This window comes from Mustela lutreola, chromosome 2, assembly GCF_030435805.1.
Source record: "Mustela lutreola isolate mMusLut2 chromosome 2, mMusLut2.pri, whole genome shotgun sequence".
Lineage (NCBI taxonomy): Eukaryota > Metazoa > Chordata > Mammalia > Carnivora > Mustelidae > Mustela > Mustela lutreola.
The window spans coordinates 74,247,809-74,262,416 of NC_081291.1; the positions used below are offsets into that span (position 1 = coordinate 74,247,809).

At 42.8% G+C, this 14,608-nt stretch overlaps 1 protein-coding gene across 2 annotated transcripts in view; it reads right to left on the reverse strand.

Annotated features, from left to right (window-relative positions):
• Positions 1 to 14,608, reverse strand: part of ULK4 (unc-51 like kinase 4) — a 651,105-nt gene that overhangs the window by 282,809 nt on the left and 353,688 nt on the right. The gene's annotated exons all lie outside the window — the stretch shown is intronic.

Genomic DNA, 14,608 nt, shown 5'->3' on the forward strand with positions numbered 1-14,608 from the left:
CTAAGGAGACCACACACCTGAAAGTGACTAAGGTCACAAAATAAAGCTACCACGTCTCAGAGTGACAGATGCAACAGGGTGACCAGGAAACCCTGGATGGACACATGGTTTTCAAAGCTTACAGAAACATCAGCCCTGCATCTGCTTCTGAAGCTGCTCTGTCCCCAGATGTGTGCCTTGCAGCCATACCAGCCACCTGATGTTCCAAGTCTCACCATCTAGTTCTTCACTTGATCTGAGACAAAGGGTTTGCATTGCAAACCCCGTGCCTAAGAATTTCTACCCTTCTTTAGAAACACACACACTTAAGAGTAGATGTTCATGTTTGAATGTTCCACTGACACCAGTTTAAGAAGATGAATATGGAAGCGATGGTCTGCCACCAATTTCAACTAATTATTCCTACAGCTGGTTGGAAGGAAGGGGTGATTAATAAGCACAAGATGACACAACATGTTATTCATGATAAAGTAACTAACGATACATAGGAAAAGAGAAGATAATACATCTTTTTCATTTTCTTTTTCTTTTTCCTTTTTTGGTCCCATTCAATAAAATAACACATTCTGCTCCTTGTTCAAAGACCAGCCTGTCAGCAAATACAGGGCAGTTTTGCTGGAGATAAATCTATTGTTCCTTCACTATATACATTTCTTATGATTAAATGTACCTTTTCTATGATGCTCTTGGTAATATTTTCGCCTCCCTGTGAAGCCAATACTTTCGTTTTCCCTTGTACTCATGGGGTGAGCACCACTTGCTGATATCGGCATTTCCTTTCATATAAAAGCCAACTATCCAAATCCCCATTACCCCGAACACTACAAACCCAGGACTGTCCCCTGACCAACCAGGTTCTCAGACTCCTGCCCTGGAGGTTCCAGAGTCCCTGCAAAATGAAGGCCTCTCCCAACCCCACAACTCAGTCTACAGAGGGGCAGAAAGCCAAGGTGCACTCTTGATCATTTAAAGCCCCGGCCCACCATGCTGCTAGGGGTCTGCAGGATAAAATATTTGATGCAGGAAATAAAAGAGACCAATAATCCTATAACTGGACTGGAAGAAATGACTCCTTTTCTTTTCTAGCCATTATAAAAAACAATTGTTTTTTAGTTTCTTTTTTGTTGGATTTCAAGCCATTCATAAACTATGAACTCTGTATAATATAAAGTGAGGAGTTTGTAAAATCTATAGCAGAGAATTCTCTTTACGTACTCTTCTCTCTTATAGCTATATTTATCTACAGATATATCTACAATCTTTATCTGTCTTGTAAATGTATATATTTACAAATATATATTACAAAATAAATTTTTGTATATAACACATATATATTATAAATATGTATTTACACACAAAAATTAAATTTACCTATACATTTAAATATATGTATATGTATATACATACATACATACATACATATATCTCCTACATAGTGTTGGGGAGGAAGAGCATGGAACAGAGTCCTTGCTCCTGCTTGAGATGATGCTGCGGTTCTCCAGGTAGACTGACAGCTACTGCTATGGCCCAAGTCATCATTTCCCCCAGAAAGAATGAAATACATCACAGTTGAGAAGGTATAAAAATGAGTTAAACACACTTCCATTAACTTGTATCAAATTGAGTTATTTCCTTTCTCTTAGCAACTTTAATAAGATTTGTTCCTGCTGTTCACAACCCTATTAGCCTACAGGGGATAAACGATGCATTGAAAAACACCACGGTTACTTAAAGTGAGAGCAGAGGATTATAGGAAGGGAGAAAACAAGGGGTAAATATGTGGGACCAGAGTTGTTCTCGGGGACTCTGCAAGCCTGGTGTAAAGACAAGTGGGAAGCTCAAGTTTGGTTCAAAGACCCCAGTCCAAGCCAGAGGGGAGGGATGATCCTGATGAAAGACTAGGTCCCCATTAGATGCTCTCTAGGGCAGCCCCTCCTCCCAGAAAGCTATGACTGAGTTCCAAGTTAAAAAGATTGTAAAAGGGACGCCTGGGTGGCTCAGTTGGTTAAGCGGCTGCCTCCGGCTCAGGTCATGATCCCAGCGTTTTGGGATCGAGTCCCATATCGGGCTCTCTGCTGAGCAGGGAGCCTCCTTCTCCCTCTGCCTCTGCCTGCCACTCTGTCTGCCTATGCTCACTCTCTCTGGCAAATAAATAAATAAAATCTTTTTAAAAAAAAAAAAAGATTGTAAAAGAAGGCTAGGTAAAGACCTTATGTCTTTTTTCTTTCCTTTTCCTTTCCTTTCCTTTTTAAATCCCCACGACTTACGAATAAAAGCAAGGAACACATACAAGTAAAGCAGTGTAAGGAGAGAAAGCAGCAGCCGATGACCTGCAACAGAGCCTTTGGCATGATCAGGGGCTCAGGCACCAGTGGCCTCTGTGCTGATCTTAGCCCAGTGGTGGCAGAGCAGCCACGCAGGCCTATGAGGGGAAGGGAGGAGACGAGGCAGTGCTAACAGTTTGCTGATAGGACACTGTGTGACACAGCCCATACCCCAAGCATGTAACCTATATCACTGTCTCATCTGATCCTCACGGAAACACTGAAGTGGCTACAGTCTCCCCTTCCTACAGATACAGACAATGAGGTTAGCGAGGTGAAGTGTAACTTGCCAAGGGTCACGCAGCTCTTCAAAGCTGAAGCTAGGACTGGGTCTGTGGGATGGTGGAAGCCATGTACCTCATCACCATGCAGCATTGCCTGGTGACCCACAGTGATGGGCACAAGAGATGAGAGATGGGGGAGGGGGTGAGAGCTTCCAGCCCATCAGCACATCCTAGGGTAACCCATATAACCTGAGGACCCACAGGGTAAGGTGGGAGGAATCTAAAGGGCCCAGATTGGGGTGTGGGGGGAGAAAGAAGCAGAGAAATACTGAATTGGGGCTGCTATGGTAGTGCTGTCCTGCCTGTGCCACCACTGCTGGCCTTTCCTGGCTTCATAAGTGCCCTCCGTAGATATCACCATGCTGTAAGACACAGAAACTAGGAAGCTAGTGGAGGTGCCAGGCAACTAGAGGAAAGAAAAGAATAAGCACAAGCATATTACTCCAAAAACTGGAAGTACATACAATAGCCCCATTGCTCACTCAGCATGAACCTCGACCACTGGGTAAGAAAGGCAGAAGAGGTCATCAGAGAAGGCATCACTGACCACGTGCAAAGCCATGGAAGGACATCCCACTGCATTTTAAGATTATGATGAAATATGTAACTCCTTTATCCATAACCCATCAATAAGCACAGCTGACCTAATCTGTGTGCCTAATGCCATAGTATATGGACATTTAATAAACAGAGCACTTGAGAGTACTAATAAAACATAGCATTTGCCAGTAGAGATAATTGGAATTGAAGCAGCAAAATCCTCATGTTTGGCAACATAGATGAAACAACTTCATTAAAATGTACAGCTTCAGCAAATGAAAGGCAGGGGAGCACTGGACCCTGAAGAATCAGCCTTCTCAAAACTAATTGCTTCAGTGCTTAAAGAGGACAGCTCTGAACTACCAAGGGCACGGCAAGGAAAAATGATCAGCCTTCCCAGAGAGGCTTCTCTGTAAACAAAGCATTATACTTTCTTCTAATATCTGAGGACAGAAATGGCATTCAAAGATGTCAGATGGCCAGACTCTAAAGTTTGGCAGGGCTCTTGATCGTCAAGGGAGGAAACACCTTTAGCAATCGAAAGTAACAATGAGCAATGGTCATTTTGCCCTTGGTGTGGGGTCAAAATTCCAAAGAGGGCAAAATAAAAGACAAGAACGTCCTGGGGAGGTTGGAAACTGAGAGAAGGCAGAAAAAAAAGCACACGCAAGGATTGTGAATGTGAAATGTATCATCTCTGGGAAATAAACACAGGGCACGTCCTATTTCAACACACAGTGAGATCACATTTCAGGGGGAAACGTTTTGCACGTTGCACGACAGGATGCTAGTCTACTGCGCATGTGCTTGGACGAAGTACAAAGGTAACAGAAACAGAGTGGGTGTCCGCTCACTTTCCTTTTTATACCTTCTCCCATAAAGTTAGATTCCTAGACATCTGGAGGCCACAGAAGACTCTTCAGAGCATTCAGATGAAATCAATGTATCAGAGTAGAAGAGGACACTCTTTCATATTACTGATTTTTCACAAGACTGTACCGCACACAGCTCCAACCCAATGGGATCCAAACTGAATTCATCCTGTCCTTTCCCCTCACCATCATCCTCTGGTCTCAATGAAGAGCTCTACCATCTGTCTATCATGCAACCATGAATCCTGGAATCACCTGGGACAGCCGCCTCTCTCCCGCCTCCACCTCCCATCTGCAATGAATTCCCTTTGATTCTCCATGGGCCTCCTCTTGAAGCTCTCCTCTGCTAAAGATAAGGTGGTTGTCGTATTTGGCCGGGGCTGCCATAAGCTCCTAGTGGAGTCTCTCCTTCTCACCTCCTGTCCTCCACTACTAACCAGGCTCCTTTTTCTTGAGTGGCAAGACTCATCCCCATTCCTAGGGCTTAAACCTGGGGCCTGAAGGCCCAGGGAGTCCCAAGGTAGAGGGCCATTGCTCCCACCATCCCATTTGTCCAGAGCCCCAGGGGGATTCTAAGGCCTGAGGGGAGAGAGGACACAAGAACCAGGGGATGACAGAAGCAAGGGCATTGTAGCTCCACTGCTCTCAATCCCAGGGAAGTAGCATATTATGATTTGGGAAATATTCTCATGATTTATTGGACCAAATTCTGACTCCTGTGGGTAAGGAAAAGGGAAGGGAACAAGCTGAAGAAGCACAAATTTAAAATCAATCTCCAGGGGCGCCTGGGGGCTCGGTGGGTTAGGCCTCTGTCTTCAGCTCAGGTCATGATCCCAGGGTCCTGGGATCGAGCCCTGCATCAGGCTCTCTGCTCAGCGGGGAGCCTGCTTCCTCCTCTCCCTCTCTCCGCCTGCCTCTCTGACTACTTGTGATCTCTGCCTGTCAAATAAATAAATAAATCTTTAAAAGAAATAAAATAAAATCAATCTCCACTCGTTTACCTTATAAATAGATATATGGGATTTCCTGGGGAGCAAGGTCCAGATATGGGCATCTGAAGCAAGAATGTTTCAGGTGTGATCATGTTGGGGCTGGGGCAACAACCACCGGGCATTTGCTCTGCCAGTTATGAAACAGTCAAACAGCTCCTCTGCCGCTATGGTCAGGGCTGCTTGGGGCTTAGCATTCTCTGAGGAGGCAAAGGGAGACCCTCAGGCATGTTCTTCCCCATCTGTAGCCAAAGGTGTAGGATGCTCTCACCCTAAAAGCCTGGAGGTGTAGAATTAAGTCTCTTCCTTGGTTTGGGTCATTATCTTTCTGATTCAAAGACATGAGAGAAAAGAATTTAAATTTTTTAATTTGACTGACCAATAGTGAAGGGGCCTTCTAGCAGCAGCAAATACAAGTTCTTATTAGCAACACATTCCAGCTGACACAGAAGGGAGGCTATGGACCAAATAGCACCATTTGCCAATCATATGCCGAGCTCAGCCTGAGAAATCCAGTCCTTGCTCAACACCAACGGCGGACTGCTATGGATGTCCTTCTGGTAGATTAACTGTGTCACTTGGCTTGCTCAGCCCTCCTGCCCTTTCACATTATTTAAGCTTCTAGCAGGAAATTTCCATCCTTCTGGCTCACAGTAGAGCCCTCAAGGCAGGCATGCTGGGTTGGAGCCAGTGCTACTCAGGAAGGAGAGCCCTGGCAATGGAGAGAGATGGAGGGAAGCAGCCAGGACCAGTGTCCCAGGAATAGACAGCACCCCTTCCATGTGTCTGCCTAGGGGGCTGACAGGCCAAACTGCCCTACAACACCCTATCTGAACCAAACACGGGCCCCAGGTAGGGGGGACAAATGAGAAAATACAGGTGTGCATCCAGGTACACAACTCCTTTTGCCATCCTATCACATCCCTGCCACTGTCCAAGATAATAGACAATAATAAAATGTTACAAAGTACAGCCTTGGCAAACTAATGTTCACTCTTAAAAATTCAGGCCAGATGCTGTTTGCTGAAGCTGGCAGGGATGGGGGTAGGGGGGAAGGATATCCTTCTTGGTGGGCAGCACCGCTGGCACCTTCCTGTGTCTGACTTCATCAGAGCACCTACTGTATACAGTAACCCGTGGTTCATCCAGTCCTCACCTGATGACAAGCTCCTGGAGGGCAGAAGTGGGACTTTTAATCCTGTCCCCAGTGTGAGGTGCAGTGCCTGGTATGCAGAGGCCTCCCGTAGATTAACTAAGAAGCAAAACGGCTCAAAGCTGCTTGGGTGAATACAGCTGGGGAAGCTCATGGGATTCTCCTTCAAAGAATTACCTTGTCACAGACTAGATATTGTCTTTAATTAAATAACTGATAAATACTTATTGAGCAATGAGCACAATCTTTCTCAAAAAGTTTAAATAGATACATACTTTGAGTATTTGCAATAAACGATAAATTCAGACCTTTTTACTTTAAATACATAAAATTCCTCCCATGTGAAATAGTTGTCAAGGACTCATGAAGCACTTGCATTGGCATGGAAAATACATACTCCCCAAATCCTGAAAGATGCTCACACAATTTTTTAAAAGATTTTCTATTTATTGAGAGAGAGCGCACACATAGCCAAGAGAGGGAGAGAAACACACTCTGCTGAGCATGGGGCCTGCCTAACCAACTGAGCCACCCAGACACCTCAATGCTGACACAATTTTAATGGCACTCTCTGTTAAAAGTGTTTGCTCATCTTGGACACATGGGTGACCCAGTCGATTAAGCATCTGCCTTCAGCTCAGGTCATGATCCCAGGGTCTTGAGATCAAGGCCCACATTGGGTTCCTTGCTCAGCTGGGAGCCTGCTTCTCCCTCTGCCTGCCACTCTCCCTGCTTGTTCTTTGTCTCTCTCTCTCTGAAAAATAAACAAGTATTTTTGAGAGAAATTGGAAGGGGAGGTGAACCATGAGAGACTATGGACTCTGAAAAACAATCTTAGGGTTTTGAAGGGGTGGGGGGTGGGAGGTTGGGGGAACCAGGTATTAGAGAGGGCACGGATTGCATGGATCACTGGGTGTGGTGCAAAAACAATGAATACTGTTACGCTAAAAAAAATAAATTAATTTAAAAAAAGAGATTGCTCACAAAAATAAAGAAGTGTCCCATTTTAAAGAAAGAAAATATTACATATGGTGAATGATAAGATCAATACATTCCATTATCACAAGACTGTTTCTAATCACAGCTGTCTTCTACCAGGGGAAAGTGCCCACGCTGGGAGTTTACCAAGTGTTGGTACTCAGAGTTCCTGTCTTAAAGGAGTACTAGCAAAGTCTTCAGGGGAAAGACTGTGCTGACTGGCAAGTTTCTTTGAACCCAGGTTTTCAGAGAGCACAAAGAGACAGAGTGGTAAGCAGAAAGGAAACCAGGCTGAGGAAAGAGCTCCTTGGCCTGCCCCAAACCAGGAGGCTATGCAAGAGCTAAGCAAGAATCATACTACCAGACTTTGGAAGAATCTTAGAGAACTTGCTAATTCAATTTTTGGGTTTTAAAGATAAACTGAGGTTCTAGAAGAGAATAGAAGGAGCAGGCCAGGACTTCAACTCAGAATTTCTTCTTCCTTCCCCACCACCTCACTTTGTCCTCACAATTTACATTTGGACATGCAGAGTCAAGATAGCCACTTTAAAAACAGATCTATCTTTCTTTCTTTCTGTCTCTCTCTCTCTCTCTTTTTTTTTCTTTTGCAAACACTATAGTCACTGCTCCCTGGAGCTACAGATTCATTGCCCTTACCATCTCTTTGCTAGGTCAGCTACTCCTAAAGACATGGGAATACCATGACATAATACCTACTGACCCCCATATCCCCAAAGCATATACTGTCTGGATCTCATTGGATCTTTCAACCAGTTTTTGTTGCACAGGGCTATCTCTAAAGAGGCAACACACCATCTGAGTTGAAATTTCAAAGAAGGGAGGTAGTAGAAGAAGCCATGGAGAAGATGGCGGAGAAGTAGCAGGCTGAGACTACTTCAGCTAGCCAGAGATCAGCTAGATAGCTTATCTAAAGATTGCAAACACCTGAAAATCCATCGGCAGATCGAAGAGAAGAAGAACAGCAATTCTGGAAACAGAAAAACAACCACTTTCTGAAAGGTAGGACCGGCGGAGAAGTGAATCCAAAGCGACGGGAAGATAGACACCGCGGGGAGGGGCCGGCTCCTGGCAAGCAGCGGAGCAACCGCGCACAAAATCAGGACTTTTAAAAGTCTGTTCCGCTGAGGGACATCGCTCCAGAGGCTACCCGGGGCAAAGCCCACACGGGGTCAGTGTGGCCTCAGGTCCCGCAGGGTCACAGTAGGATCGGGGGTGTCTGAGTGTCGCAGCGCTTGCGGGTATTGGAATGGGAAAGCCGGCTACAGAGACAGAGCCGACAGTAAGCTCGCAGCTAGGGGTGACCTTGAACCGGTAGCAGGCTCGGTGAGCTCAGAGTGCTGCCGGAGGTCAGGCCAACCGAAGTAACTGGGCGCTGTTCTCTGAGGGCGCACTGAGGAGTGCGGCCCTGGGCTCTCAGCTCCTCCGGGCCGGAGACCAGGAGGCCGCAATTTGTATTCCCATCCTCCGGAACTCTACGGAAAGTGCTCAGGGAACAAAAGCTCCTGAAAGCAAACCGAGCGGATTACTCACCCCGGCCCTGGGTAAGGGCGGTGTAATTCCGCCTGGGGCAGACACTTGAGAATCACTAAAACAGGCCCCTCCCCCAGAAGATCAACAAGAAATCCAGGCGAGACCAAGTTCACCTACCAAGGAGTGCGGTTTCAATACCAAGGAGAGCAGCAGAATTCCAGAGGAGGAGAAAGCCAAGCACGGAACTCATGGCTTTTTCCCTGTGATTTTTTTTAGTCTTACAGTTAATTTAATTTTTTTCTTTTTCATTTTTTGTTTTTTTTTCTCGCCTTTGGGTAAAAATTTTTTTTAAACTGTTACCTTTTTCTTTTTTAACGATTTTTTACTAGTTTATCTAATATATATATTTTTTCTTTTTTATATTTTTCTTAGGTGTTTTCTTTTTTTTTTAATTTTTTTTCTTTCTTTTTTTTTTTTTTCTTCTTTCTTTCTTCCTTTTTGAACCTTTTTTTATCCCCTTTCTCACCCCTCACGATTTTGGATCTCTTATAATTTGGTTAAAGCATATTTTCCTGGGGTTTGTTGTCACCCTTTTTGTATTTTACTTGCCCCTTCATATACTCTTATCTGGACAAAATGACAAGACGGAAAAATTCAACACAAAAAAAGAACAAGAGGCAGTACCGAAGGCTAGGGACCTAATCAATACAGACATTGGTAATATGTCAGATCTAGAGTTCAAAATGACAATTCTCAAGGTTCTAGCCGGGCTCAAGAAAGGCATGGAAGATATGAGAGAAACCCTCTTGAGAGATATAAAAGCCCTTTCTGGAGAAATAAAAGAACTAAAATCTAACCAAGTTGAAATCAAAAAAGCTATTAATGAGGTGCAATCAAAAATGGAGTCTCTCACTGCTAGGATAAATGAGGCAGAAGAAAGAATTAGTGATATAGAAGACCAAATGACAGAGAATAAAGAAGCTGAGCAAAAGAGGGACAAACAGCTACTGGACCACGAGGGGAGAATTCGAGAGATAAGTGACACCATAAGATGAAACAACATTAGAATAATTGGGATTCCAGAAGAAGAAGAAAGAGAGAGGGGAGCGGAAGGTATACTGGAGAGAATTATTGGGGAGAATTTCCCCAATATGGCAAAGGGAACGAGCATCAAAATTCAGGAGGTTCAGAGAACGCCCCTCAAAATCAATAAGAATAGGCCCACACCCCGTCACCTAATAGTAAAATTTACAAGTCTCAGTGACAAAGAGAAAATCCTGAAAGCAGCCCGGGAAAAGAAGTCTGTAACATACAATGGTAAAAATATTAGATTGGCAGCTGACTTATCCACAGAGACGTGGCAGGCCAGAAAGAGCTGGCATGATATTTTCAGAGCACTAAATGAGAAAAACATGCAGCCAAGAATACTATATCCAGCTAGGCTATCATTGAAAATAGAAGGAGAGATTAAAAGCTTCCAGGACAAACAAAAACTGAAAGAATTTAAAAACACCAAACCAGCTCTACAGGAAATCTTGAAAGGGGTCCTCTAAGCAAAGAGAGAGCCTACAAGTGGTAGATCAAAAAGGAACAGAGATCATATACAGTAATAGTCACCTTACAGGCAAAACAATGGCACTAAATTCATATCTCTCAATAGTTACCCTGAATGTTAATGGGCTAAATGCCCCTGTCAAAAGACACAGGCTATCTGAATGGATAAAAGAACAAAACCCATCTATATGTTGCCTCCAAGAAACTCATTTTAAGCCAGAAGACACCTCCAGATTTAAAGTGAGGGAGTGGAAAAGAATTTACCATGCTAATGGACATCAGAAGAAAGCAGGAGTGGCAATCCTTATATCAGATCAATTAGATTTTAAGCCAAAGACTATAATAAGAGATGAGGAAGGACACTATATCATACTCAAAGGGTCTGTCCAACAAGAAGATTTAACAATTTTAAATATCTATGCCCCCAACATAGGAGCAGCCAACTATATAAACCAATTAATAACAAAATCAAAGAAACACATCAACAATAATACAATAATAGTAGGGGACTTTAATACTCCCCTCACTGAAATGGACAGATCATCCAAGCAAAAGATCAGCAAGGAAATAAAGGCCTTAAACGACACACTGGACCAGATGGACATCACAGATATATTCAGAACATTTCATCCCAAAGCAACAGAATACACATTCTTCTCTAGTGCACATGGAACATTCTCCAGAATAGATCACATCCTCGGTCCTAAATCAGGACTCAACCGGTATCAAAAGATTGGGATCATTCCCTGCATATTTTCAGACCACAATGCTCTAAAGCTAGAACTCAACCACAAAAGGAGGTTTGGAAAGAACCCAAATACATGGAGACTGAACAGCATCCTTCCAAAGAATGAATGGGTCAACCGGGAAATTAAAGAAGAATTGAAAAAAATCATGGAAACAAATGATAATGAAAATACAACGGTTCAAAATCTGTGGGACACAACAAAGGCAGTCCTGAGAGGAAAATATATAGCGGTACAAGCCTTTCTCAAGAAACAAGAAAGGTCTCAGGTACACAACCTAACCCTACACCTAAAGGAGCTGGAGAAAGAACAAGAAAGAAACCCTAAGCCCAGCAGGAGAAGAGAAATCATAAAGATCAGAGCAGAAATCAATGAAATAGAAACCAAAAAAACAATAGAACAAATCAACGAAACTAGGAGCTGGTTCTTTGAAAGAATTAATAAAATTGATAAACCCCTGGCCAGACTTATCAAAAAGAAAAGAGAAAGGACCCAAATAAATAAAATCATGAATGAAAGAGGAGAGATCACAACTAACACCAAAGAAATACAAACTATTATAAGAACATACTATGAGCAACTCTACGGCAACAAATTTGACAATCTGGAAGAAATGGATGCATTCCTAGAAACATATAAACTACCACAACTGAACCAGGAAGAAATAGAAAGCCTGAACAGACCCATAACCAGTAAGGAGATTGAAACAGTCATTAAAAATCTCCAAACAAACAAAAGCCCAGGGCCAGACGGCTTCCCGGGGGAATTCTACCAAACATTGAAAGAAGAACTAATTCCTATTCTCCTGAAACAGTTCTAAAAAATAGAAATGGAAGGAAAACTTCCAAACTCATTTTATGAAGCCAGCATCACCTTGATCCCAAAACCAGACAAGGATCCCACCAAAAAAGAGAGCTATAGACTGATATCCTTGATGAACACAGATGCGAAAATACTCAACAAAATACTAGCCAATAGGATTCAACAGTACATTAAAAAGATTATTCACCACGACCAAGTGGGATTTATTCCAGGGCTGCAAGGTTGGTTCAACATCCGCAAATCAGTCAATGTGATACAACACATCAATAAAAGAAAGAACAAGAACCATATGATACTTTCAATAGATGCTGAAAAAGCATTTGACAAAGTACAACATCCCTTCCTGATCAAAACTCTTCAAAGTGTAGGGATAGAGGGCACATACCTCAATATCATCAAAGCCATCTATGAAAAACCCACCGCAAATATCATTCTCAATGGAGAAAAACTGAAAGCTTTTCCGCTAAGGTCAGGAACACGGCAGGGATGTCCATTATCACCACTGCTATTCAACATCGTACTAGAGGTCCTAGCCCCAGCAATCAGACAACAAAAGGAAATTAAAGGCATCCAAATCGGCAAAGAAGAAGTCAAATTATCACTCTTTGCAGATGATATGATACTATATGTGGAAAACCCAAAAGACTCCACTCCAAAACTGCTAGAACTTATACAGGAATTCAGTAAAGTGTCAGGATATAAAATCAATGCACAGAAATCAGTTGCATTTCTCTACACCAACAGCAAGACAGAAGAAAGAGATATTAAGGAGTCAATCCCATTTACAATTGCATCCAAAACCATAAGATACCTAGGAATAAACCTAACCAAAGAGGCACAGAATCTATACTCAGAAAACTATAAAGTACTCATGAAAGAAATTGAGGAAGACACAAATAAATGGAAAAATGTTCCATGCTCCTGGATTGGAAGAATAAATATTGTGAAAATGTCTATGCTACCTAAAGCAATCTACACATTTAATGCAATTCCTATCAAAGTACCATCCATCTTTTTCAAAGAAATGGAACAAATAATGCTAAAATTTATATGGAACCAGAAAAGACCTCGAATAGCCAAAGGGATATTGAAAAAGAAAGCCAACGTTGGTGGCATCACAATTCCGGACTTCAAGCTCTATTACAAAGCTGTCATCATCAAGACAGCATGGTACTGGCACAAAAACAGACCCATAGATCAATGGAACAGAATAGAGAGCCCAGAAATAGACCCTCAACTCTATGGTCAACTAATCTTCGACAAAGCAGGAAAGAATGTCCAATGGAAAAAAGACAGCCTTTTCAATAAATGGTGCTGGGAAAATTGGACAGCCACATGCAGAAAAATGAAATTGGACCATTTCCTTACACCACACACAAAAATAGACTCAAAATGGATGAAGGACCTCAATGTACGAAAGGAATCCATCAAAATCCTTGAGGAGAACACGGGCAGCAACCTCTTCGACCTCTGCCGCAGCAACATCTTCCTAGGAACAACGCAAAAGGCAAGGGAAGCAAGGGAAAAAATGAACTACTGGGATTTCATCAAGATCAAAAGCTTTTGCACAGCAAAGGAAACAGTTAACAAAATCAAAAGACAACTGACAGAATGGGAGAAGATATTTGCAAACGACATATCAGATAAAGGACTAGTGTCCAGAATCTATAAAGAACTTAGTAAACTCAACACCCAAAGAACAAATAATCCAATCAAGAAATGGGCAGAGGACATGAACAGACATTTCTGCAAAGAAGACATCCAGATGGCGAACAGACACATGAAAAAGTGCTCCATATCACTCGGCATCAGGGAAATACAAATCAAAACCACAATGAGATATCACCTCACACCAGTCAGAATGGCTAAAATCAACAAGTCAGGAAATGACAGATGCTGGCGAGGATGCGGAGAAAGGGGAACCCTCCTACACTGTTGGTGGGAATGCAAGCTGGTGCAGCCACTCTGGAAAACAGCATGGAGGTTCCTCAAAATGTTGAAAATAGAACTGCCCTATGACCCAGCAATTGCACTACTGGGTATTTACCCTAAAGATACAAACGTAGTGATCCAAAGGGGCACGTGCACCCGAATGTTTATAGCAGCAATGTCCACAATAGCCAAACTATGGAACGAACCTAGATGTCCATCAACAGATGAATGGATCAAGAAGATGTGGTATATATACACAATGGAATACTATGCAGCCATCAAAAGAAACGAAATCTTGCCATTTGCGACAACATGGATGGAACTAGAGCGTATCATGCTTAGCGAAATAAGTCAAGCAGAGAAAGACAACTATCATATGATCTCCCTGATATGAGGAAGTGGTGATGCAACATGGGGGCTTAAGTGGGTAGGAGAAGAATCAATGAAACAAGATGGGATTGGGAGGGAGACAAACCATAAGTGACTCTTAATCTCACAAAACAAACTGAGGGTTGCTGGGGGGAGGGGGTTTGTGAGAAGGGGGTGGGATTATGGACATTGGGGAGGGTATGTGCTTTGGTGAGTGCTGTGAAGTGTGTAAACCTGGTGATTCACAGACCTGTATCCCTGGGGATAAAAATATATGTTTATAAAAAATAAAAAATTAAAAATTAAAAAAAAAATTTCAAAGAAGGAGCACATTTCTCCAATAAATTATTCTGAGCAGGTAACAAGTCAGACATCAGGGGAAGTGCAAATAAATATACTGGATATTTACCAACCAGCAGCACGAGGCAGCCTGGAACTTTTGTCACTCACCCTGGAATTTGGTGCACTTGGTATTGTGCATGACAACACTTCTGTTCTCAACCTCCAGAACTGAGGGCAACAAGCTTTCCTTTTTTGAGACTCTACTTAGACAG